We start from the raw sequence: 27,195 nt of genomic DNA, 5'->3' as shown, positions 1-27,195 counted from the left end.
GACAAATTGAGAAGTGGAGTGTCCACACTAACAAGCCCCTTATGTCGAAATAATGTGCTACAGAATTTGAAATCTGTACTCCTGCTTTTCATGAGGTGTAATGCTCATTTGAAATTGTTATTTTGAAATAACAGTCATATGTATACTCCCATGCTTCTATTTCAAAATAATTATTCCCCAGAGTAATTCGAACTAATTACTCTCCAGTGCTTCCACCTCCTGCCACTTCCTATGGAGCCCATTCTAGTACTTCACCATCCTCCTAGAACAATAGCAGGAGAGTCAAATTTGCATGAGCATGGCCCTGACAGTCGATCTCCCCATGCCATACTGGTTCCCCCAAGAGCAGTAGCTGTCCAGCATAGCGAACTTCCAAAGTGTAATGGCAACACCTTTCTGGAGGGAGGTGACAGGTCGCATGTGGGTATCCAGTTACCGGAGGGAAGGGGCAAGCCACTCACAGAACTCCACGAAAGTGTCCTTCTGCAAGCAGACATTCTGGATCCACAGCTGGTCATCCCACTGCTCCGTGACGATGCAGTCCCACCAGTCAGAACTGGTCTCCACTGGCCAGAAGCGGTGGTACACAGCGTTCAGGAGAGGCTGGAAGAGGCTATGTTGCAGGAGGACTACTTGGGCCGGGGCAAGGACATGCCCCATTCTGAGCTGGTTGTCATGGGTCTGCAGCGCCAGAAGGGCAGTCTGTATAAATGGAGCCAGGAGGTGCAGCAGGACATCAAAGAACCTGGCACTGCTTTGCAGCAGTTCTGGATCCACAGTGGAAGTGCTGTGGCATCCACAAGGGAAACCAGAGCATACAGTGTGGCTACGTCTAGACTGGCATGATTTTCCGCAAATGCTTTTAACGGAAAAGTTTTTCCATTAAAAGCATTTGCGGAAAAGAGCATCTAGATTGGCACAGATGCTTTTCCGCAAGAGCACTTTTTGCGGAAAAGCGTCTGTGCCAATCTAGAGGCGGTTTTGCGCAACAAAGTCCCGATCGCCATTTTTGCCATAGAGGCTTTTTTGCGCAAAACAGTTTTTAGCTGTCTACACTGGCCCTCTTGCACAAAAACGTTTCCGGAAAAGGGCTTTTGCCTGAACGGGAACATCAAAGCATTTGTGCAAGAGGCACTGATTTCAGACAATAGAAAGTCAGTGCTTTTGCGCAAAATCAAGCGGCCAGTGTAGACAGCTGGCAAGTTTTTGCACAAAAGCGTCCGCTTTTGCAGAAAAACTTACCAGTCTAGATGCAGCCTGTGAGTTTGTTGTTCCTCAAGGAGGTGGGCAATGGAAAAGAGCCTTAGACACAGCTGTACGGGGGCCCCTTTAAGCACAAGCCTCAGATAGCCTCAAGAAACAGCTACAGGAAGTGACTGATGACCTGATGCCCTGCCAGGAGTGCTCTCAGGGGATTTTAAATGCGATTCAGCCTCCAATCAGTGTGGATGTGCTATTTAGATATAAATGTGTTATTTCGATGGGGATTTGTAGTGTGGATGTGCTATTTCAAAATAGTTATTTTGGCAGTTTCTTCAGAATAACCCTGATGACATAGCCCCAGTTTATTCAGCTCCAACTTACCCCCTAAATGACTTCTAAGAGCCTAGTAAGCAGTAGACACGTTGGTAATGCTGTTAGAAAATATTGATCTTCTATGGGTCAGCAAATTCTCTGGTTTGGCATGGATAAGGTCTCAAGGGTGCCACCAGCACATAAAATATATTGAGATGAATCTTTTACAAGATTTCATTGCTCATTTTTACCAGTCTTGGTCATTTTCATCTTGAAAACACAATTGATCAGATTATATTGAAGTCAACCACTTCAAGACAAAGACACTCACAATGTGAATGCACCAAATGGCAAACAATTATTTGACCTCTCCTATTAGTCTTCTACCAAGAAAGTAACATGCCAAAAATTAAACTGAAATTCATAAAAGCACATATATGCTGGAGGTATTTAGCAACATCTTTCTAACAAATTCTTTATTATTTTAGAAATAGAAGTAAAGACATGATGGACAGTGACATATTATGGAACAATGCAGTGAATAAGGAATATCCGTGAAGATCAGCAACAATTAGGAAACATGCCCCCAAAAGTTGTTTTTTTAAGTTATTCAACTGGTCTAAAATCTGTGGCATTTTCCTTTAAAAACAGAATTTTTATAAATTTCCCCCACCCGAGAAATTGTTTAATATTTAAAGATTGTAAACTAAAAACAGTGTTTATATTGTGCTTTCCAACTAAGAATCCCGAATTATCTTATGTACACTTATTAAAATGTACTGTAATTCTGAAGAAGATAAATCAGTATTTTACCTTTCCTGAAGAGAGTAAAACAAAGACAGTCAAGGTAAGTGACTTAAGCCTTTTTGCAAGAGAAATGTTACCAATAAAGAATATAAGTAATCAATTGGTTTAGATTGGACAACTGCTAAAAAGGTAGCAGTACTCTCTACCACAACAGAATCATGATCTGAATGGATGATGTCTCTGGTAAAATGAAAAGGTTTTGAAAAAGTAAGTTTCTCTCTACTTGAAAAGATATTTTTTAAAAACCTATGCATAGACAGTTACAAGGAGCAATATCATGAGTAGTTAAGATGACGACCAAAGATCTGGATTTTTTTTCCCATTTTATCAATTGAACAAGGACAAAAAAATTCCACAAAATAAAATTCTGAAACAAGGTAATGGAATAAAACATTCAATTTTATCTAAACATGCGAATGTCAAACTTTTAAAAGTGTTTGACATAGAAGGAAATGCATTTAATTTTTAAACCACATCTTTCATCAAAATCTACTTATTTTTTTAAACAGATGTAAACTAAAATGGCATTTTCTGTCAAAGAGAACCCAACAAAAAAGAAGATCTAATCAGTTTCACACAAAGTAAAAACATATATTCTGTATAAGAGCTGGTTGAAAGAGGAGTTTTCATTTCCCTCTATATTTAAAAAAACGTTTTTTCCTACGGGATGATAAAGTGATGTCATCACGTTACTCTGTGTCCTGCCTTCCTCCTCCCTCTTTCCCCCTTCACCCATCTCCCAGCTCGAGCCCAACCTCGCTGCTTCCCCTCACCATTTGGAATTGCTATTTCAAATCAATCCCCAACTTCTCTTCTGCCTCCCCTACCCCACAGAGCTTTCAACGTCAAGAAACATGGCACAGTAGCTGACAGACTCCGCATCACAGCCATGACAGCTCCAGGCTGGGGAGGGGGAAAGTGTGGTGCTCAGGACAGCAACCCAGGAACAGGTGGAATGAGCAGGGCTCCCAGCCAGGCTTATGTGCCAGCTGCAGCTCTTTAGGGCTCCCCTGCTGCCAGGTTCTTGGGGAGCCAGAGCACAGTGCCCGACTACCCAGAACTCAGCTGCCCCCACAGAGAATCACCCCTTCCCAAGCAGCTGCACTTACTGTGGCTGCCAAGCACCCCTAAGCCTCCCAGGGGAGAGGTTGGAACAGCGGCCTCCAGCACTCCTACTTTCCCCACATCAGCAAGCTGCAGTGCTCCAGAGCGCCGTGTGCACACGACACTACCTGAAACCCACTGCACCCCACACAGGGCAGGCAGGCACCCTTTTACCTCCCTGGCTGCCAGGGTTAGAGCCAGGTTTGACGTGCACCACAGCCAGCTGGGGCGGTGGGAAAGGGCCTGGGCTAGTGGTGAGAAGGGAAAAGGGACCTTGGCTCACAGGGGGAGGGCAAGGGAGAAGGGTCTGTGCTCCTGAAATAACAAAATCAAAATAGCATGTCCACACTATGGGGAAGGCTAGAAATTAGTCCAAGGCAGGCTCCGTTATTGTGGACACGCTACCTCAACTTAGAGCCCCAGGACGCACTAGGGAGTAATTACTTCAAATTACTCTGGGGAATAGTTATTTCGAAATAGCAGCAGCAGCAGGGAATTCACACTAATACTATTTTGAAATAAATGTTATTCCCTGAAGAAAGCAGAAGTACAGATTTCAAAATACTAAGCCCGTGATTTTGAAATATCAGCCTTCGGAGTGGGGATGCTCCACTTATTATTTTGAAATAACTCCCTAGTGTAGACTAAGGCCTGTAAAGGGATCTCTTGAATGATAAAGAAGCTAAGTAGCAGTGTAGCAAGGAGCACCAGGAATGACAAATAGAAACTAGTAGAAAGAAACTTGTAGACTATGACATACTATCTGTGGCAAATTTCTGGCCTGTTTGTAATCAACTGTTAGATGCCTGACAGAAAATCATGAGGATAGCCACCTCACCTGCTAAATGCTCTTTTCTTTTCTTTTTTTTTTTTTTTGTCAGTAAGCAAGCTAATTTCCCCCTTGCAAAATCACACTGTCTACCAATCTCCTCCTCCACACTAATTCATTTCAACTTCAAAACTAGGAAGGGGGCAGAGATATTGAATAATGGCCAACGTTTACAATAATGCTCTTGAGTACCTAGTTTAAGGCACCTTAAATGGGGCCCAATTTTTGGTAGGAGTTGAACAACCAGCATCTCTGAAAAGCAGCCTTACAAAGGTGTCTCCATTTGGGCCCCCAAAGACTGACATCTAAAACCACTAATAAGGTTTGAAAATCTTAGTTTGTGTGTCATTGTCTGACTACTTGGTTTGTTTACAGAAAGTAGCAACATACCATAAAATAAGGACCTCTGGAATCACACCACTTGCCTTGACATCAGTAGTAAGGGTTGCACATGTGCAACTGAAGGCAGATTTGCCTTCTAGGTTGATGTACAAAATGCAAATTCTACAGGTGACAAATATTTCATCTATTTTTATTATATTTAATAATTCTGTAAATGTAATGTCCTCACCTTGATGCCACTCTCACTTCTCTTTCTATGCTGGTGTAATTCTGATGCATCAACCAAACTCCTTCTAATTTGCACTGATATAAGTAAGATTATGTTGTATTCTAAGCTAAGTCACAGCCTGGAAAGATCACTAAAGGACAGCAATTTACTAGCTGAGAGGGTGAGATTCCACCATTCTGACTTGCCAGCTGCTTCACCAACCAGCTGCACAACAGCCTCTGGCAATGAGCCTTGTCAGGTGGTGACAATGTCTTTCCATCAAGTGCAGAGAGAGAGGTTAACAAGCTTAGCATCCAGTTTTGTCAGTGATACATAAAAATAGACACCAGTTCAGTAGCTTGGTTACCTTATCCCCCTCCCTCATCACTTTTCATTTTGATTCTTTATCAATTTCGTATTATCATTCCCTTTTAAAACCCAGACTCATCAAATCCATGTACTGTCTCATTTGTTCACCAATTTCTTTGTAGCTGGTTTCAAACTCTTTAGCTTTATATATTCTCCATTACCATCCCAAGGAATTAGTTATGGAGAGGTCTTATGCTGATTTTTCTCCCTGCATCTAGTACTCATGGACATTTAATTGCATTAAATGCCTTCTTGAATTGATTTGTCTTTGGAATTAGCAGTTCATTTTCCCCCAAATACTGCCTTCTCACTCTGGTCCTTAAAAGAGGGTCTCAGGTCATCAGAAAAATAGGATCAAGGTCTTAATCCACCATCTCCTAATTCAACAGCACGTGCTTCAGCCATCTTTAGTACTATTCTGGCATTCAGTGTTAAAAATTAGTCCAGCTAGGAGTGTGCATACAGCACTGTATGAGATGGAAATTAATTTTAAAAAATGGAACATCCCAAAATGATCAGTCAGTCTTTTGGAGGTCTGCTTAAAATATGAATCAATGTCTATCAATACTTCCTAGATCAAGGCAAGCAAAGCTCCCTGGAAAAGAAAGGGCATTATCAGCACTTGTAGACATGCTCTTGAGGAAACTTGTAAACAGCTTCATGTGAGGATCCAGTGTTTAAGATTCTGTAGTGAATTGAGTGGCCTGGAGAATAAGATGCACATGAGGGCAAATGCATACCTGGGGAGAAAATGAAATGCTGTGAATATCTGTTATTTTGGACAATGCAATCGTTCTGATTAGCAAGTCATTTGCAATCCATCCCCAATCACTTCAAGTGGTAATAAAACCTTAAGATCTTTGGATAATATTAATCCTACACATTTTTAATAAAGCTTGCTAGTACGTGATTGGTTCTCTCAGTCCTTAGAAAACAACAAGGAATAACATTCATACCCGAAGCTCATTGTGTTTGGACAACTAAAGGCTTGTGGCACAAAGTGTGAGTATTTGGGGATTCACGGGACACTCTTTTTGGGGGGGGGGGGAAATCCCCAGGCCCCTGGAGTAAGCAGGGGAGGGGGAGTGTGCAGGTAATCCCGACAGTTCAATTGAAGTGGTGTGAGGGGAGGGGAAAATTGTTAGGCACTCCTGGATAGGAGCTTCACCACATGTGGAAAAGCAGGGGAGGAGGTATATGAAGGCCCCATCGGTGGGGAGGGGAAACCTCATGCCCCATAGCAAGGGGAGTGGTAATGCCCAGGTCCTGTAGCTTGTGTAAAAGATGGCCTGGCCTGCAACATGCAGAGCCCCATCCCCAGACAGTCAATCTCACGTGAGTGCAGATGTCCCCAATGCTCATTCTGAAGTATCCCATCCCCATTCACTGCCCCCATTAGTGAGTGTGAAGATCATGTCCCTCCTCTCTCTGCCCCTCCCTTTCCATGTAGGGGAGAAAAACCTCATTCCTTCCACTTTCCCTGTTCCAGGCACAACCAAACCCTGACCTTGCTTTAAGTTAGGGCAAGAGGAAACTGCCTACCAAATGTGGTGGCCCTAGCTGTTGCTGTTGGGGAGGAGTTCTTGCACAAACAGACAAGACATTTCATTTCTAAAACAGATATATAGATATGCAGAGTTTTATATAAATTAGGGCTTGCATTTTTCTAACTGTATGGATCTTGATGAATTTTTCAAGGCAAATATTTGGATTATATTTGAAGGAATGTCCCATCTGCCCCTGCCTCTTTTCTGGGCCACTATGGAACTGGTCAGAATTTTTCAGATTTGGGGAGCGTACCCAATACATCTCTAAAGGAGCAAAACTGTGGCTATGTAGATTCTGCTGACAGAATCTCTTGTTCAGTGCCAAAGCAGGCAACTCAATTTTGCAACATGCTTGCAAAAGGACTTTATATTTTCAGTATTTTTTAAACTGTGGTGTGTGGCATACTGGTATGCCGCAAGGAAGCTGGAGGAAGTTGGAGGTGTGAGATGGAGATATGATGACCATATGTCCCTTTTTTTCCAGGACAGTCGCGGTGCAGCAGCAGCTCCCCGACTCCACCCAGCACATAAGTGGCTCCTTTGGTGCTTTTGCACGGGCAGCCAGGGCCGCTGCTGGTGTCGCACAATGTCCAGAGTTCCCTTCCCTCCCACTACGGATTGCCTCCGCCATGCGCCACCAGCCCGGCCTCCTCTATCCACAAGTGGTCACCACTTCTGCCGGAGGGGGAGGGGCGCTGGTTGGATCCAGTGAGCCGCTTCTGGGAGCTGCCACCAGAGTCCCAGCAGAAACCACACAGAGCTCGCTGGAGCGCTGCAGAGTGGGGTATGTTCAGGCTCTGCTGGTGTGTGCTCTATGCTTGGCCCTTTCTCCCCGCACCCCTTCCCACTCCACTGGTGGAGCAGCAGTGCATGAATCTGCTCGCACAGCCACACTCCGAAAGCCAGATCTGGGAGGATTAGGGGTTTTGTTCCCCCTTCCCAGCCCCCGTGCTCCTCCTATTGGGAGCCAAAGCTGGTGCAGGGACTGGAATGTGGCACTAACATTAGCACCACGGGCGGCCCAGCTCCAGGCCCGGCAAGCAGTCCTGCCTCGGAAACAGCTGGGGCCAGGGCTGCAGGACTTCTGGGGCCTGACCACAAACTCCAGCCCCGCAAACTGGAAGGCCAAAGATGGGAGAGGGGCTCAGAGAGAACTAGGGGGAAGGAGGGTGGGAAGGAAAAGGGCTTGTGTGGAGGGGAGGGAAGAGGCAGGGCAGGGCAGGAGAAGAAAGGGGAAGGCACCAAGAGACAGGGTAGAGGAGAGACAAATGCCAGGGGGCCAAGTGGAGACAATGAGGAAAAGGGCAGGAGGAGGCAGGGGAGGAATCAGTGGGGGTGGGAGGGTGGAGGGGACAGGGTGATGCTGGGAGAGGAGAGGAGAAGGGCATTGGGGGAAAGAGGAATCAAGAGGAGGGGGAGGTGCTGGGAGAAGGGTTGAAAGGAGGGGTGGGCATGAGGAAGGCAGAGATGGAGCAAGTCACAAAGTGAGGGCACAGAGGAGCATGAGAGGAACTGGGACAGAGGGTGGTGAGGGGACGGGCATCAGAGAGAAAGAGGCAGGGGAAGTGAGGGAAGAAGGAAGCACCAAGAGGGTGCAGGGGTAAGGGAAAGTGCAGGTGCCAGGGGATGAAGCAGAAGGGCAGACACCACAGGGGTGAGACCAGCACCAGAGGAGAGAGTGTTCATTGGAGGGCAAACTCAAATTCATCCCCTATGGGTAGGAGGATGGTGGGAAAAGTTCTTAGAGGTGGTTACTTTTACTTGTGGTCATATGTCCATCTTGAACCTGAGAGTTAGGGGCATAGTAAACAGAGGTCAGGGGATGTAGGTAATGTGTCCCTAATTTTGGCTCAGAGAGAACAGAGTTCAAATGGCCATTCTTAAAAGGGGCAAGCTTCCTTTTTTTTTCTCTCAACAAAAATCCTTGGTGTTCCCCATAAAAAAATTATTGTTTGGTGTTCCTCGGTTTTAAAAAGTTTAAGAAACACTGTTTTAGATGCTCCGGTTGCAGAAGTTCAAAAGGCGATGGTTTGGGCTAGGAAGATCCATTTTTATGCAATTCCTACATAGCCCCAAACAGGAATTATGCATCCACAAATAGCTTCTTCAACCACAACTTTCTTCACAGCATGATGCTGGAAACTGATCTGAAGCCTGGTTGCCCCTGTTGAGGGAGGGTTAAAATTTGGGTCAATTCTTATTTTATCTGAACTGGGCCGTCCTTCCTCTATTGATTGTAACTGAACTGAGAGGGGTGCATTGTTGTGTGGGACTAAGTTATGTTTTTTCTAGTGGAGATAAAGCACCTTCTTTCTGTATTAGGAAAGGGATCCCTATCAAAGGCAGAGGAGACAGAGGGAGGAAATTGTATACTTAATAAAAGTTTCAAATGTGTCATTTTTGCTTACCAAAGATGATTGCCCAGGAAGAACTGACTGCTTAATGGATTGTTCAAATGCTCATTAGCATCAAGCAGATTTATTTGAACAGACAATTATCCCCATATTGTGCTTTCATCACTGGAATTGTTTATGTTTAACTGTCAAGCAGCAGTTCTCAAATTGTATCCCTTGGTGTGTTGAGCTTCCTTTTATGGCTAGAAAAAAAAACCTAACTCCATTTTACCCTCATTTTAATAGGTCTTATGAAAGACTTTGAAGTTTTCAGGAATAACAGGTCACGTGTATTTCAGACAGTAAGGAGAGTTTTACATGCAGATCCTCTGGTGCAAGATACAAAGCTATTCGAACTTCTCTTTGATGATGTAATTCATCCATCATAAACTAGAAGGAGCATGTGAGTGTGCATGCATGAAAGAGGCGTTAGCTATGAATGACAGCTTCTCTCTACAACAGCCAATTTAGAATTTGACAACAGATCAGCATTTACTTCAGCCTTTGGTTTCAGTATGGTTAGCAAATCAGTCTATTCACAGCTAAAAGTGATTAGCGCCTTAGGAAAGATAGCAATTTGGGAGCTGTGCCTAATCAAAATGAAACAAGCTGTGCCTTTAGGCTAGTCATAATGCAGTTGCTTGCAGTTAGAGGAAGTTTGAGTATATTTGTGTCCTCCTCATTCTTTCTGTCAGTCAGCCTTGTCATTCAGTGCACTCCTCGTCTATGATGGAAGCCCATTTTGCTAGCCATATGAATATTCCTTTAGCTGAAGAGGAAGGTGGCTAGTACAACTGTTAGTGACCAGCATTTGCAAATTAATTCTAAAAATTATCCACAGCCAAGGAGAGTGTTTTTGCTTTTCTATTTCAACCCAATCCCTCCTAGTGTAAATATTCTTTCCTATCCTTCTGCTAAGGTGAGGTGGTGATAAACACATTTAATACTATGTTTCTTACACTCTATAGAGTTTGGCTCTACAACTGCTCTATTCTGGACAAGGAGGATTAGATAGATGAAGTTTTTGGTAGATGAGCTGCTATGTTGTATTTCAACTTCTGCACCAGATTAAGTGTCTCAAATTGAAACACCCCATGGGGAATGTTATGTCTCTTCTGCTGGGTTCCTGTGACTCCCTGGTTATAAAGGAAGTAAGAGAGAAGTATGGGTTTAGCAAGCCTGCAGGGTCCTGGAAGAAGTAACAGCACAGATTGAGAGCCTTGGTCCTAGAGAAATGAGATGTTCAAAGGAAAAAATACTGGTTGAAATGTAAGTTTTCATGCATGAAAAAGGTATTAATAGGAAATGGAAACTGACAAGACAGTGCAACATGTGATACAGTTATGTTTTGCATGTTTGTTGTATTAAAGTAAGAATTGAGTGCTACAGAAGAGAAAAGGGTCTTTAGAATGAGTGACACAGAAAACTAATATAATTCTCACATGCATGGGCAAGCACAAACATTTGCCAGGATTCTGAGAGAATCACTCTGGATTAACCTTGAATAATTGGTGATTAAAAAAACACTTTTCCAATGGATAGCAATTATGGGTCCTTCCCCTCCCCAATCATCTGCAGGGCAGCAAAAACCTTGCCAAATCCTAAATTCAGTCATGAGTTGCTGAACTGAGCTGGTGGTTATGAGGCGGTCTAGTTTAAAGCATCACATTCTGCATGGTTTTGCCACAGCCATTCAGATGATGTGTTCAAGCAGCATGAAATGGCACCTAGTTTTGCAGCCACTACTATTCATTGTTGCTGTCAGGCATGATAATGCGCTCTATGGAAGTTTACACTTGGGAGCATGTTTGGCTCTGTCTCTTTTGAGACTTACTGGAGTCCCATCTCTGCTTAAACCAGAACAAACTGGTAGATCTTGACTTCCCATGAACTCAGTAGGACCTTAATCCAGAATTAGATAAGCCAGCACAGCATCATCACTCCACTCTGCAATTGTAATACTATCTGACTACTGTGCCATGAGAAGCCAAAATAAGGTAGTCGTTACAAGAGAACACTGTTTGCCATAGTTTGGTGAAAGGGCAGTAGAAATCAACCTGTAGACAGCAGATACAGATTAAAAAACATTATTTTGTCAGAAAGACTAAGGGTCTTACATCAACAAAACTTATGCCAACACCCAAAAGGCAACAAAGCAAAAAAGTCAGGGGAAACAACAAACTAGCCAAGTCCCTGGGCAAGGTGGAAGGGCTTTGCTCTGTACTTCTGGAGGGGTGGGGCTTTGGACAGAAGGGGCAGCCAGCCCGCAGCTGCACATGAGTGTGCCCTCCCTTCCACCAGCCCTCAGAGCCATCCTGAGCACACTGCCCAGAACTCTGGCAGGGATTTAAAGGGCTCAGGGTTTCAGCCACGACTGCAGTAGTAGTGACCAGGAGCCCCAGGCCTTGGGCAGTTGTCCCTTTTGTCCCCTGTTGGCAGGCTCGTCCAGAGGGTGTTCACACTTGTTCCCTCTGTCAACACTATGGGCACCATCTTCCACAGTGTGAGCAACGCACTGTGAATATGTATTGCAGTGCTGTGGGAATGCAGAGCTGATCCCTGTGCACCTCAGAATTCCTCTCTTCTCCCCACCCGCGAGTTCTTCCATACTCTACTCAGCTTTTGAGTGGCATCATGAGTACCTCTGTGATCTCGCCCTACTGAGGAATGTCAGTGTCTGTCCCCCTCCCCCTGCAGTAGCAGTCTGCCTGCCACTGTGTTTCTAGTGCAAGGCAGAACAGGAACATTTCAATAATTTGTTCTTTGCTCCCCAAATGGAGCAGCCCACTCAACAGTCAGATACTTACAGAGCTTTGGAAGGGGAGCTGAGCATGACTACACATGTCAGCAGCAGAGATCAAAACACTGAACAGAGCCTTCAGCACAGGCATTCTGGAATACTGGTGGAAGCCCGGTCTATCGACAAAACAAACAGCAGAGTCCACACTGGCTTTTTGTGGATAATAAAGGTAGTGGGAAAGAGAAGGGTGTACACTCTCACTATTTTATCAATTTTTGGCAACAAAACTAGTTAGTGTAGACAAGACAGATTTATTAATCATATGCCGAACATCAGTGAATGCATGTTTCTCCAAAAGTATAACTGTTATATGATCTGGTAAAAAGCAGCAAGGCTGTTCACAAGAATAATGATGAATCCCCAGTAATTTTACAGTTATTGTAAGTGTAATACTTTAAGGACATCCACATAATATGAAAGTCATAGTCTATGACCAACAGATAGCATATAATCATCCCATTTAGTTCTTCTCTCCAGATCTCAGTAATAGTTTCAGCATCTGAGACACTAAAGTGTAGGTTTGCAGAGAAGAGATTGATTTCAGTCCATGTGCTTTCATCTGATCTCATATATCAAAACAAGAGTACCAATCTTGATTGGGGACCTCTTGCTGCTACTGTGATTATGTAATCTACACACTTTCTGGATTTGGTGTACTGTCCCATCTAGTGGCACTGAGGCCACTCACAGGCTACATCTGGACTGCAAGCGTCTTTCGAAAGAGGCTTTTTCGAAAGCATCTTTTGAAAAAGCCTGTTTTGAAAAAGAGTGTCTAGACTACAACCAGTACTTTCAAAAAAGCAAGCCACTTTTTTGAAAGAGAGTGCCCAGGCAGTTTAGATGCTTTCTTTCAAAAAAGCACAGTTTGCATTGCATAGCACCTTTTTTGAAAGAGAGCTTTTGAAAAAAGGCGTTATTCCTCATAAAAAGAGGTTTTCCGCAGTCGAAAAAACTGACGTGTTCTTTCGATTTACTTTCAAAAGAACACAGCAGCAGTCTAGATGCAGGGGAAGTTTTTTCGAAAAAAGGCCACCTTAAAAAAAAAAACCCTGTAGTACAGACACACCCACAGAGAGAGTACAATTAGTCAATTCTACAGCCTTAGCTAATAGGCAAATGGCTTTTAGTTCATGTAGTTGTGGCTCACACGCTAAGTTCCTGAAGTCCCTGGTTTGATTCTGCCTGCAGACAGCTGAGGTCTGCTAGTATTACTTTATCACCATGGACCACAACTGTGTTCTTCTCTAAAAGAGAATCTCTATGACTGTGTGCTCAAAGGGAGTAAATTGATCTGGAAAAACTCAGAGGAGAATGGCAGCATCTCTACAGCCCCTCCAGTAGTGGCATCAGAGAAACACTGTCAGTTGTGGTCTTCATTAGGGTAACCCAATAGATGAGACATTCCATATATCAAGAGGTTATTAAGTGTAGATTAATATTCAGCTACTAGCTCAACAAAGCCAATAATTTCAGCATATAACAGTCTGGCTAATGCTAAAGAAACTCAGTTACATGAACTAGAGACCGATTTTTTTATTCTTAGAGGGTAAGGTATTGCCATGGTTTTATTAGATGTTAGCAATAACCATCCTAAGGCTGCAGGATATAAATTAGATTCTCTCATAATATATTTTAAAAAATAGGACTGCAATTTCTGCAAGTTAGATTTTAATTTGCTTAAACTTATATAGACACACTGACTGCTCAGGTTCTGATGTAGGATGTGAGATATTTTACTACACAAAATTTGGTTCACTAAATTTATTCTTTCTGCAGATACATATGCCAGTCAAATAAAAACCAGGCTTTTCTGGCAAGGAATCCAAATCTTAGATTAAAGTTTCAATGCCACAATAAAAAAACAAAAAACACCAAAATACATAGCAAAAGCAAATGAAATTAAGTCATAACTCAGGATCATCCAGAAGAGTAAGCTAAAGGCTCAATGCCAGAAATAGCAAAGCAGGAAAGATTTTAAAAACAGTTTGTAAGTGAGCAATAGAAGGAAAAGTAGCATTCGACAACATTGGAAGAGTGGGATTTTGATAATTCATCATGACTTTGTTAAACAGGAGTTGTAGGTTTATAAATCAAGAGTGTAGTTTGCATTTTGAGGAGAAGTGAGCTACCGGGAAATAACACTCTGGGTTCAATGCAGATTTTAATCCAATCTGCTTGTTGCTGGATAAATTAAGACGATGAGCCAAAAGCTTCATGTCAACAGAGTTTTCTCCGTGTCTTACTATACTATATTAAGGATGCCACCCTGTCAGATTTCACCAGATTAACTGAATCAAACTGAACTCTTACTTGAATTGGATGGTTCACCACCCTCCTAGTAAAATAGTTTTTCCTAAAATCCAACCTAGACCTCCCCCACTGTAACTTGAGACCATTGCTCCTTGTTCTGCCATCCGTCACTACTGAGAACAGCCTCTCTCCATCCTCTTTGGAACCTCCCTTCAGGAAGTTGAAGGCTGCTATCAAATCCCCCCTCACTCTTCTCTTCTGCAGACTAAATAAGCCCAAATCCCTCAGCCTCTCCTCATAGGTTATGTGCTCTAGCCCCCTAATCATTTTGGTTGCTCTCTGCTGGACCCTTTCCAATGCCTCCACATCCTTTCTGTAGTGGGGGGCCCAGAACTGGTTGCAGTACTCCATATATGGCCTCACCATTGCCGAATAAAGGGGAATAATCACTTCTCTAGATCTGCTGGCAATGCTCCTCCTAACGCAACCTAATATTCCATTTGCCTTCTTGGCTACGAGGGCACACTGTTGACTCATACCCAGCTTCTCATCCACAGTAATCCCCAGGTCCTTTTCTGCAGAACTGCTACTTAGCCAGTCGGTCCCCAGCCTGTAACAATGCTTGAGATTTTTCCATCCTTGTTGAACCTCATCAGCTTTCTTTTGGCCCAATCCTCTAATCTGTCCAGGTCACTCTGGACCCTATCCCTGCCCTCCAACATATCTACCTCTCCCCCGAGCTTAGTGTTATCTGCGAATTTGTTGAGGGTGCAATCCATCCCCTCATCCAGGTCATTAATAAAGATGTTGAACAAAATCGGCCCTAGAACTGATCCTTGGGCCACTCCACTTGAAACTGACTGCCAACTTGACATCGAGCTGTTGATTACTACCCCAGCTCTCAGAATGAGGAATCTTTACCCCACTTCTTACTCTCCTCCCTAGCCTCAAGTCTTACTGAGGAACAGAGCATGTCTTTTATCCCCCTTCCCAACCAGCCTTGCTCTGTCACACATTCCTTCTGGGAACTACAGCTCCAAGAATGCCCACAAAGAAGTTGAAACTTAAGGATTGGGCCATGCCTGCCAGTTTCAAAACAGCATCAGAAGACAATGTTTGTTGTTCAGAAGGAGGCATGGCTTGCATTTTGAGATGGGTCACTGTAGTGCTGAAAGTGCTATCTTTTGGATGAGGCATAAAACAATGGTTTTTTGGTTTTTGTAAGAGAAGACTTAGACACTATTTTTCTGGCTAAATTTCAACTTGTTTTATTATACTGTTTCTCTAAACAACCACTTCAGTTTCAGTAGAGTATATATATTCTGTGCTATTTGTCCTATTTATCACTGAAACTAGTTGCTATGCTTCATTCCAGAGCAGGTTGTGTTTCAGTGATGAATGAGGAGATGTCTGGTTTGTATCACTTTGTAAATTTCTTTGTGAAGAAAGGCACTGCATGAATGTAAGATTGAAATCTTTACCAATAATCTTCCAGTCCTTCCAACATGAGGCTGTTCATTTGAATGGTTATGTGCTCATTAAAGGACTTAGTAGGAGACATTTATGCAATGCTTTGCATGGACAACCCACTTTTTCTCATGTAGAAAAATGCAAATGCACTTTCAACAAAACAATGAACTATGTTTTCTGATCAGGTTTTTATATCTAAGGGTTTCTGAAAACCATCTTGTAATGGGATTAAGTCATAGGCTCAAGAGCTAAGATGGAGTCAATAAGCATGTCATCTTTATTATATGCAAAAGACAGAACTATGTAGCACTTTAAAGACTAACAAGATGGTTTATTAGGTGATGAGCTTTCGTGGACCAGACCCACTTTCTCAGATCAAGTGACAATTTTCTTCCACTATTTGATCTGAGGAAGTGGGTCTGGCCCACGAAAGCTCATCACCTAATAAACCATCTTGTTAGTCTTTAAAGTGCTACACAGTCCTGTTTTTTGTTTCAGGACAGTCAGTGCTCTTTTGTTTCACTTGACTCATATGCCACATTGCCAAGTTTCCAGCCAATCTGTATTTGATAACTGCAGCTGACCCAGGACTCTGAAGGAGCATGACTGTGTTTAGCAGATGAAGAGCATCATGGGGAATCGCTCTTCAGCACTACCCAGGTAGCCCCTCATGGTTTTGCAGGGGGGGTTACATACATGGCCTCCTGCAGTTCTGTGAGACAAGTAGCCAGACTCAACTGATCCAAGTCATGCACTTTAATGGTTATTATTACATCTTTCCACAAGCATGACTCACTTTGGTTAGCTCATCCTGCGCTGGGTCCATAAGTGGCAAGTTATATGGGCCCATGGTGCTTGTGCTCCACAAATATTCAGGAATGTGGGCCTGGCTCCACCAATGTTGGACTTACATTTTCAGAGCTGTCTGGTTCATAGGACAGTCTGAGTTAACCACCGAAGGTCCTGCACTTTGTAGTCCCCACACTTCTCCTGCTAGTATCCTGGGAGACTGGAGACAGCATTTATGCCAGTCTCCTTCCCTTAGCTCATCCCCAGTTGGTTGAGAGGGAGACTTACTCCACTCTTTCTGCAAGGCTCCTGGGCCCAGACCCTTAAAGTCACAGTGACAGGATTTCTCAAGCATTATTTACTCAGGGGTGGGCAATAAACTGGCAGCAGTTCACCAGGATTAGCTCCTGGTGGGCTAGTGATCCTATAGTGAGACCCCTCTGCCTCTGCAGGTACCAGTGATTACAGCTCCCGTGGCACGGACTGGGACATTGTTTCCCGCAGCACCCATTGGCCAGGAATGGGAATCCATGGACAACAGGAGTGGTGATTGCTCATATCCATGGAAATGCAAGTAATACAGTGGGTCTGGGGAGGTGCACCAGAGGCTAATCCTGGTGATTGGATCCAGCCCACTGGTCAGTATTTGCTCACCCCTGACTTATTCCCAGGACAGTTTTCTCTCTATTAGTATCTCCTAGGTCCTTGTACATATTTATACACTGAACCTTACAAAATTTAAAAGGGCCACACCATATGACAGGGTGGGTTGATCACGAGGTATCACTACTATCAAAGGGGCAGACTACCCCCATCATATGGAAGCTATTAGCTAATGTCTCAAAGCTGCTCTCCATCAAGGGGCAACTTAATAAGGAAGCTTCATTAATTCTTTCTCCGAGTAGTTTTGAGTTCTTGGCTTTTCTATTGCTGAACTGAGAATGTTCTTCAGTGATAACTACATTTTAGTATTTGAGGAAATATATCTATAATTTCTGGGTTATACTTGTATTTAAGCATTACTTGTAGAAGTCACAAGGATCAATACAAAGAAAAGTTTCCACACATTCTAAGAATGTTTGTTCTTTTCATGTTTCCTTCTTGTATTGAGTTTGGTTCACATTGTCAGCCAATGACAGGCAAGAGGTACTTATGAAATCACTAGTCTCTTGCTGCCTGCCTTTACCCCTCATGGTTCCTTTAATATCATGTGATCCAAGGAAGTAATTTTCTGCTCCCAGACAAAATGATTTTTGATGGAATGTCTGACTTCTCCTCACAGTGATCTCTCAGCTCCAAAAAACAATTCCAATATTGCGACAGGGTGGACTAGGCCCTAAAGGCCCCTATTGGAGACTTGAGGCCTTCTCATACCTCATCCCAGGAAGAGAGCAGTAGAAGTGTCCTCCAAGCTCCCTAGAGTGGTAATGTGAAAGGCATATCAATCAAGGCCCAGCAGTCCAATATAAAGAAAGCTGCTGGACTAGAGCAAGTCAGTTCTTCTTTGGAGCCCTAGGTGTGCAGCCTGGGCCTCCGGCTGGGTGAAGGAGTAGCAATATCATTGATAGCTCACTGTGGAGGGCTTCTTGCAGACTGGACTGTAGCCCAGGGCAGCTCCTGAAGACTGGGGCTTAGCTGCTAGGAATTGCTGCAGAACCTGAGACTTTGTGACAAAGGCCATGTCTAGACTACAATCCTCTTCAGCAATAGGAAATGCAAATTGAGCACTCATTTGCATATGTCGCACTCTCATTTGCATTACCTCCTTGCATCACTTTTGTGCAAAAAAGAGCTGTGTAGATGGCTCCGTTTTGCGCAAATACACCCCTTTTGCGCAAGAGCCATTTCTTAATTAAGTATGGCTCTTGTGCAAAAGGTTTTTTTTTGTGTGTGTGCAAATTGGAACCATCTACACAGCACTTTTTTGCGCAAAAACCTTTTGCATAAAAGTGATCCAAGGAGGAAATGCAAATGAGAGTGCGATATATGCAAATGAGCACTCTATTTGCATTTCCTCTTGCTGAAGAGGATTGTAGTCTAGACATAGTCAGAGTGCAGGTACCTGCAGTTGGCTATGCTTGTGAGAGGTGAGTGTGACCTTGTTATAAGGTCAATAGACTCCTATTTCTTCCCTAGGACCAGCCCCAGCAGAACAGAAAAGCTTTTGCAACAAAACCTTATGAAAAGCAGAAGTTCTTCTGTGACTTGGCATTCAGTTGGGCTATAGATTTACCAGTAATGTTTCTGCTTTAGAGACTAATAATAGCAGTAAAATGTTGGCCTAGGCATGGAAAGTTACTGAAGCCAAAGGATTTTTTTCACAATTAAGGCAAATACCCTATTTATCTCAGAGTTATTGTTTTCAAGCTGTTGTTTGTTTGGTATTTTTAATAACAGGTATTATTTATTTAATGTACTTCAAAATATAAAAACAAACAAACAAACAAAAAAACCTTGCATAAATCTTGCTTCAATAGTCATCTGAAAGGAATAAACCCTGTACTCTTCCTCAGCTTTCCTGGTTTTAGAAATCACAAGGATTTCTTTCCTTAAGAAATCACTGTTGCCAAAAGATAGGAGGGAGCTAGGTTCCCTTAGTCATCTAGTATATTAGATTTTCCCATTTTTAGCTGCTATTTTTTTATAATATTTAATTACACAGCAAGGGAAGTGGTTTGTTAATTAAAACACTGAGCTGAGAGGGAGGAGGAGAGAAAGATGGCTATTGACAGCACCTGCACCCCCATCTGGGCTCCCGAACACTGGGTATAAGATTACATCAATCGCAAAGGCTACTTCTCCATGGTCCTGTAGGCCATCATAGACAATTGAAACTGGTTCACTGATGTCTACATCAGCTGGTCAGGGAAGACACATGATGCCTGTGTATTTAGGAACTCTAGCCTCTTCCACAAAGGTCAGGGATTTGGACATGCCAACGTGCATTGAGGGGAGAGGGAAACAGCCAACCCCTCTGCTCCCCTGGCCCATGAAGCTATATACTGGACACTTAGACTGCACCAGGGAATGTTTTAATGCAAGGCTCAGCAGGGCCCACATGGTTAAGGAGGGCTCCTTCAGGTGTCTCAAGGGAAGTTTTTTTCTCTCCTCGCCCACCTTGAGCTCCATGAGCAAAATGTCCCCCAGGTGTTGGCTGCATGTCGCACCCTTCACAACATCTGCGAGACATTCCTGGACGCAAGGGAGGCAGAGACTGAGTGGCTTGCAAGGGCCTTTGAACAGCCATGCATGGCTTCTATCTGTCAGGCCCATCAGGGGGCTGTGAGGATCTGGGAGACCCTGAGGGAGAGTTTCAGCCAACGCCAGCTGTGAGACTCTCCCTCAGGCCTCCCCACAAGGGTCCTCTGCAGTGGCCCAGTGTGCCTTTCCTCCCCATCCTTCCCTTCCCTTCCTTCTCCCCCACCCTCCTCCGCCCCTTCCAGACACAATAAAGCATACCTGTTGTTTTGAAACCAGCTATAACTGTTCTTGTTTGGGGTAAATATAGCTGGGGAGGGCCTGGGGAAGGAGCTTGGGCATAGGCAGGATGAGGAGGAAAGGCTCTGGGCTGGGGCTGGGAGTAGTGCCTACCACAGGCAGTCCCACCGCCTCATCTGTGGGACCCTCAGTGGCCATGGGGGGAGACTAGGGGAAGAAGGTGGGGGGCAGGAACAGGAGCGAGAGGAGGAGCAGGAGTGGCAGTGGGAGGAGTAAGAGCGGGCTCTGGAGCAGAGGCTGGAATGGCAGCAGGAACGGCCCCCAGGCACTAGACAGTGGCTGTGAACACTACTTACAGGGACCGGCTCTGCTGCAGCAGCTCCTTCCAGGTGGCATGCCAGAGAGCCAGGTCCTCCTGAAGCCTGTAGTCCTGCTGGTCCAGGAAGTGCTGCAGGGCACTCAGGCAGGCAATATGCTCCCGCTGCAGGTCTTCTTGGGTCTACTTTCCCTTCTGGGTCCCACGGAGTCACGAGGATGGAACGGGAGGCATCACCTGCTCCCCACTCACAGATCTGGCTGTGAAGAACAAAGAGAAGGGCAGTCATCCCTGGAGCCTGAAGCCAGTCATCTTCCCTGAGCCAACACCAAAAGGACAAGGGGGATGTGCTTCGAGCAAGGCCACCTGAGGCCTGGGCTATGGGTCCCTTCCTTCAGGGACACCAATGTTCCCCAGGGGAGCCTTGATACACCCATGCCCTGGGGACAAGCAGGCATGGAAAGCAGCTAGGCTGTGAGCCTGTGGGTGGGGGAGGAGTGACAGGGCAGCTCTGTTACCTTCCGGGCTGGCACACACTGGATCCAGCAGTGGTGGTGTCCCACACAGAGTGAAGACTTCTATCCCTGCTGTCCGGGGGAGAAGGAGGCAGGGTATTTTAGTGATATCATATCCCCTTACAATTGCCTTGGGATCCTCTTTTGGGTCAGGACCCTTAGTTTGAGAAACACTGACCTATCACAATGGCATTCTGATCATAGTCAGGGTTTCTAGGCGCTGCAAGTAATGAATAATAGTAATTAAAACAGCAGCAGCATGGATTTCAGAAACGGTCGCATTTTAACAGATAAAACAGAGTTTAAAACCTTATACAGTTCAGCAAACTTGAAATAGGTCTGTATGTGCTGGATTTAGGCAAATCTTGCTTATGTCTCTTGTAAAGTATGATTGTACTTTCCATAGCAACTAATGGGGGTCTTCCCCCCCCCCCCACAGGAATCTTTGGGACCCTCCAGTTCTGCTTTGTAGCCTGATGCCACAAAAAGCCATCACATTATTTTATTTCTCTTGAAATAACAGCATTTGTCACTTCCTAGCTGAAAAGCCATTTGTGATAGTAAGTTAACCATGTTTCACTAAAATGGCCCATTGAACACCTACATTTCTGCTATAGTCATTGATCCTTCCCTGTGTTCTAGCCAACTTTATAGGGGAAGCCAAGAATAATCTCTTTTGCTTTTAGTTATTTCAAAATATGTAAAGCAGGCAAGGTAAAACCCCGTCTAAAAAAGCTAAGTATCATGAAGAAGCAAAGTGAGTAGCTTAATATATATCATAGGCCATATCCAATCATCATGTTAAAGCAGAATTCCCCATTGATGTCAATAGGTAGGTTTGCTTAGAAACTGATTGCACACTATGGCCCATTATGGTACCAAATGTCTTCCAAAAGTATACACTTTGCTTTTCATTCAATAGCTGTTTCAGCTCCTCTGGGAAGATTCATGGAGTCAGAGAGCAGCCAGTAGACTTTCAGGAGATAAGAAGGTGTGTTGTTGTGGTGGGGCAGCAGTTCACAAAGTCGTTGTGGGGCAGGAATGCCTTCACTTCCGTGCAGCTTTCAGGGAAGGTCTAGAGTAGGGTTCCACACATTTCTTCTTGCTTTTCAAGGTAGCTCTGATTTGCCTACCCACAGAGACTCTGTAGGAGAAAGACAACTCCTATCCCTCCCCAGAGGGGCCAGACTAGCTGTTGAATGCCCTGGATTCCTAGCAACAGGGGGAGATTAGTTTTCACAGCTCAGGACAGATTTCAAAATTCATGACACATTTTCATGGTCGTGAAATTATTACGGCCTGATCAGAGTCTCAGGGACCTTTTTCCCTGCAGTGGCCTGCACTGAATGGTAGTCTCCATCAGAATGATCAGGCCATGCTATAAACATCAAAGGGAGGTCTTCAATTCATTGTATTTGCTGTTTCTTTTTAGTCCAACATAGTGGATTAAGGACACTAGCAACCCAAGTTGACATTCTGGTGAAAAAGGTCTTTTCAGGCCTTCAGTAGGTCTTTGTGGTATAGTGTCTGGTTCGTTTCTCTTCTCTGGTTGGCAGATTTCATCCACTGCCCTTTCCCTATTTATAACCTTGAATGGTCCTTGCTACTTGGCAACAGTTTTGACTTCAAGATTGTTAGTAAAAACAAACCTTCTCACTGGGTTTAAATTTTCACATTCAGGCCCATTGTTGTCTGTCTGATCCTGGTTCTGAGATTTCAGTAGGTTCTCCTGCATGGAAGCCTGCAGGGCCTCCAAGTTTTCCTTCTGACAGAACACACGTGGTACCATGTTGGTTGGATGGGAGCCTGGCTCCTTCCATGTCTGGTGGAGAAGACCTAGGATCCCAACTGGAGGCAAGGGATCATCTGGCTGAGTGATGGGGATCTGAGGCCTTGGCTCTCCAGTTGGTTCACCGAGTTCCAGATTCACAGAGTGCAACACAATGTAAAGTCCAATATCCACACAAAAGAAAGGGTCTGCAGCCTGCCCCCGGTTCCTGTGAATCACTAAAGGCTCAAGGATTAATATGAGCTATGAGAGAAGGCTAAAGGAACTGGATTTGTTTAGTTTGGAAAAGAGAAGACTGAGGCTATGTCTAGACTATGGGGTTTTTCCAGGATACCAGGGGAATACGTCTGCTCTTCTGCCTTTTTGTGTGTGGAAGAATAGCAGACGCACTCTTTTGGAAGCCCTATCTTCCTCCTTGCACGAGGAAGAAGGGCTCTTCCAAAAGAAGGATTTTCTAAAATTTGTCCCAGTATAGATAGGCCAAATTTTGGAAAAGCTTCTCCCTACAAAATTATCAGAAAAAGATATGAAAAGTGTGGAGCGCAATTTGCGTATCTTTTTCCAAAAAAGCATTGTAGTCTAGATGTAGCCCAAGAGGGAAGAAATTGTTCTCCTTGGCCTATGATGATTGGACAAGAAGCAATGGATTTAAACTTCAGCAAGCAAGGTTTAGTTGGGTGGACATTAGGAAAAACTTCCTAACTGTCAGGGTGGTTAAACACTGGAATAAATTGCCTAGGAAGGTTGTGGAATCTCCATCACTGGAGATATTTAAGAGCAGGTTAGATAGACAGCTACCAGAGATGGTCTAGACAGTGCTTGGTCCCGCTGTGAGGGCAGGGGACTGGACATGATCTCTTGAGGTCCTTTCCAGTTCTAGTGTTCTATGATTCATGATTCTATGTCTCTGCCTTCTCCTCCTCCCCAAAGGATGGGAAAAGAGGTCTAGACTCCTTCCATGAAATGGGTAAGTATGTAAGAACCTGGGTCCTCCTCTCCACTGGGCATATGGCCACATATCTCACCCAGGATCATCCAGATGTTAGAGCAAAGGCTGGCATCTGTTCTCAGGCCTTGGGCAGCTATGGCTGGCAGGGTATCTCCTGCAGCCAGGACTCCTGCTATATCCTTCAGCATTTCCCTAGATCAGTCGCTCATTCTCTGTTGTCTCTCCTCTTTGCACTGTCTGGCTCGGTGAGGTGGTGCATCAGATCAGAAGTGCATCCCCTGTCCAAACACGAGGAGGATGTGGCTCCAGCTCTTTCAGCTCAGTGGGGTTGTCAGTCCACTCATGTCCAGGAATCTGGAAATTCACTCTGTGCTCAGGCCTGTCATGGTGACCAGAGTTCCTTTCTCCTGTCTGCTCACTCCTTTGTAGCAGCCGTTCCCAGTCTGTTTCCCAGTCCTTTGATCCTCCCAGCTTCTGTAAGCCTGCCAATCAACAGTGGCTGACAATGCATATATTAACCTTTCGGTTTCTGAGCTAATGTGCAGGCACATACACCCCCATGATAGACTCCCTTTGAAACTCTTCTTGCAGCTGGAGCAGGTTCTGCAGGGATAGTGGGGCGGAATCCCAGTGGTCCATGCCTACTTTTTAACCCTTCCCTATCTCAGTTTAGAATTCTACATCCTTTCAGAGGCACCCTAAAAGGTGTAGCCTCTGCAGAGCCTTGAGCACCTGGTAAAAGAATCAGATGGATTGGAGCAGGTGTAACCCACACACACTTGCTCGGTGTAGTGTACTATCCCATCTAGTGGCACTGAGACCACTTACAGAGGGTGTGTCTAAACTACATGGCTCTGTCAACAGAGCCATGTAGATTAGGATGGCAAAGGGAAATGAAGTGTCGATTTAAATAATCGCCGCTTCATTTAAATCAAAATGGCCGCTGCGCTGTGCCGATCAGCTGATTGTCGGCAGAGTGTGACAGTCTAGACGGGGATCTGCTGACCCCAAAACCCTTCGTCGGCAGTTCCACGAGGAGTACAGGTAGTTCGGAATAGGAAGCCTAATCCGAACTACCTAGCCCGTGCCGCGTGTAGCCGCGGGCACGGAGTCCGAACTAGCAGACATTTAAAAATGGCAGCGCCTGGAAACATGCAAATGAAGCCCGGGAAATTCAAATCCCGGGCTTCATTTGCAACTCCGGTTGCCTACATTAACCACCCTAGTTCGAACTAGGGTGGTAGTGTAGACATACCCTGAAAGTCTATGGGGGCTCTTGTGCATTTCAAAGGGTAAGTGCCCTCATGGAGCCTGGCATCAGTGGGCTTTCCCGTTGGCCCCAGGCTGCACACGGCATGCCACCTGTGAAATGTACAAGAGTCCCCAGCAGGGGCTTTTGTACATTTCAAAGGAGAAATGCGGAAGTGCCTATCAAGAAGATGAATTGTTGATGGAAATTCCATTGAGTACTCAACTAGTACATTACGGCTGTGTCTAGTCTGGCAAGTTTTTCCACAAAAGCATCTGCTTTTGCAGAAAAACTTGCCAGCTGTCTACACTGGCCACTTGAATTTCCGCAAGAACACTGACTTCCTACTGTCTGAAATCAGTGCTTCTTGCGGAAATACTATGCTGCTCTTGTTCAGGCAAAAGTCCTTTTGCGCAAAGCTTTTGCGCAAAAGGGCCAGCGTAGACAGCTCAGATTTGTTTTGCACAAAAAAGCCCCATTCGTGAAAATGGAGATAGGGGCTTTTTTGCGGAAAAGCGCATCTAGATTGGCATGGATGATTTCCGCAAAAAGTGCTTTTGCGGAAAAGCGTCCGTGCCAATCTGGATGTTCTTTTCTGCAAATGCTTTTAATGGAAAAGTTTTCCGTTAAAAGCATTTGCAGAAAATCATGCCAGTCTAGACGCAGCCTACTTGTTTGTTAATATCCTTACTCTGAAACAGCATGCAGCATGCCCTCCAGATATGAGTTGTAAGACTGATTCAACATGTTTCTCCCCATACTCCTTCTTCCCCCCATCCTTCCTCATTCTACTGTTAGAACTAGAATAGACTCCATAATGAGTCTCTTTTATTATTTAACTTTAGTCCAGTGGATGTTGAAATGTATTGTGGCTGGACTGTGCTTTGGACCAAGAGGTACAATCACCAGGTTTGGCTTGGAGCCAAATCTGCCACAAGCCAGCAGAAGCAGCAAACAGATGTGACTGAAAACCAACAGGTTGGTGATGGAGAGATGGAACAAACAGCCAGCAGGGTGGTAATGAAGAGGTATAATGGGTGACCAGCAGGGCAGCAGCAGAGTAGTGAGATGAATGGCCAGCAAGATGGCAGCAGAGAACAGTGAGCAGGCGGATGGTGAGTGAGCAGCAGAGTGAGCAAAATGCTCAGGATGGAAGGTGAACTCTGAGAATGCACCTCTGAACTCTGGATTTGCTCTGACCATGGGAAACAACTCTGAATGAGGTGCAGAAAAGGAAGTTATAAGACACATCTGCAGTATATTTTCTGACTAAGACAAAAGCTGTAGGATGCCTATCATAGAATCTTAGAGCTGGAAGAGACTGTAGGAGGTCATCGAGTCCAGCCCTCTGCCCAAAGCAGGACCAACCCCAACTAAATCAACCCAGCCAGGGCTTTGTCAAGCCAAAACTTAAAAAACTCTAGGGATGGAGATTCCACCTCCTCCCTATCGCTTGGCTACTGCTGCTGTCCAGAAAATCTCAGATAGTAACAAGCACTGGTATGATGCAAGATTGTGTCTGCAGGAGCTCCAGCCAGGGGACAGAGTTCTGCTGCAGAATTTGGGTGCTGCTGACAAACACAAGATTGCTGGCAGGTGGATGGCAACACTTTACTTAGTAGTGGAAAAACTTAGATCTGCTGGACTACAAAATGAAACTTGAGACAGGATTAGGGCAAATAAAGTGCATAGGAATCTCCAACTGCCTGTGGGAGAATTGGTAGGTTCCCCTCATGAAATAGATCGTGACATGGGACCTGAGAGAAAACAGGGTGCAAGGCCAAAGCTGCCACTTCACATGCGCAGTGGGCCCCATGGGGTTCATCCACCCTTATTCAGCACATTTGAGAGTGAATCTGAAGAGAAAGATACTCGCATGGAGCATCTTAAAATGGAGACTGGATTATGGATTCCATCAACTGAACACAGGGAGAGCTCCACTTCTTTGGCTCTGAATTCTATGGCAGAAGTATTTAGGCCTGTGGATGGCAATCCTCTGTCCACAAAAAGATTAACCTGGGATAATGAATTTGTCCCACCCACATTCCCAAACTTCCTGGAAGAAAAACAATCTGTGTAGACACACCTAGATTGGAGGACAGAGGGGATGTTCAAGTGGAAAGGGTCCCTGGTGCCTTAACATCCCACTACTTGAGCAAATGATGCAAGGATCTTGAGAAGGATCCTTGCTGCTCTAAAGCCATGGGAATCTCTGCAGTTGCTCCTCTCTTGTATCTCTGTCCTGTCCAGCTGATATCAGGGTCCTTCTATGAAGTCACCACCTCCCCACCACAGTCCACCAATAGACTGAGGTCTAAAACAGGCTTTTCTGATGTCACTGCCACACCGTCCACTCTCTTGTAAGGTTGGTGAGCTGATTTGACCAGCTTCTCTAGGTGTCTGACAGGTTTTCCCAAGATCATCTCACTTAATTATGGCTGAGTCTGGGGATCAAGCTGGCTGCACTGTAAAGCCCCAGAGGCCCCATATGCCACATTCAGTTTTTCGTTAATTAG

General features: G+C 44.7%; 1 long non-coding RNA gene across 1 annotated transcript in view; it reads right to left on the bottom strand.

Moving 5' to 3' along the window:
- The window catches only part of LOC142818397 (uncharacterized), a 32,404-nt gene extending 5,491 nt beyond the window's left edge, over positions 1-26,913 (bottom strand). The window contains exons 1-2 of the long non-coding RNA XR_012895888.1: positions 26,766-26,913; positions 20,218-20,437 (exon numbers count right to left, since the gene is read on the bottom strand). This is a non-coding gene — a long non-coding RNA (uncharacterized LOC142818397). The remainder of the gene's footprint in view (positions 1-20,217; positions 20,438-26,765) is intronic.
- Between the last annotated feature and the right edge of the window lie 282 nt (positions 26,914-27,195).

Source organism: Pelodiscus sinensis, chromosome 15 (genome assembly GCF_049634645.1).
Source record: "Pelodiscus sinensis isolate JC-2024 chromosome 15, ASM4963464v1, whole genome shotgun sequence".
Classification (NCBI taxonomy): domain Eukaryota; kingdom Metazoa; phylum Chordata; order Testudines; family Trionychidae; genus Pelodiscus; species Pelodiscus sinensis.
Note: the sequence above shows the minus strand (reverse complement) of the source record. Positions and strands in the feature narration are given on the sequence as shown.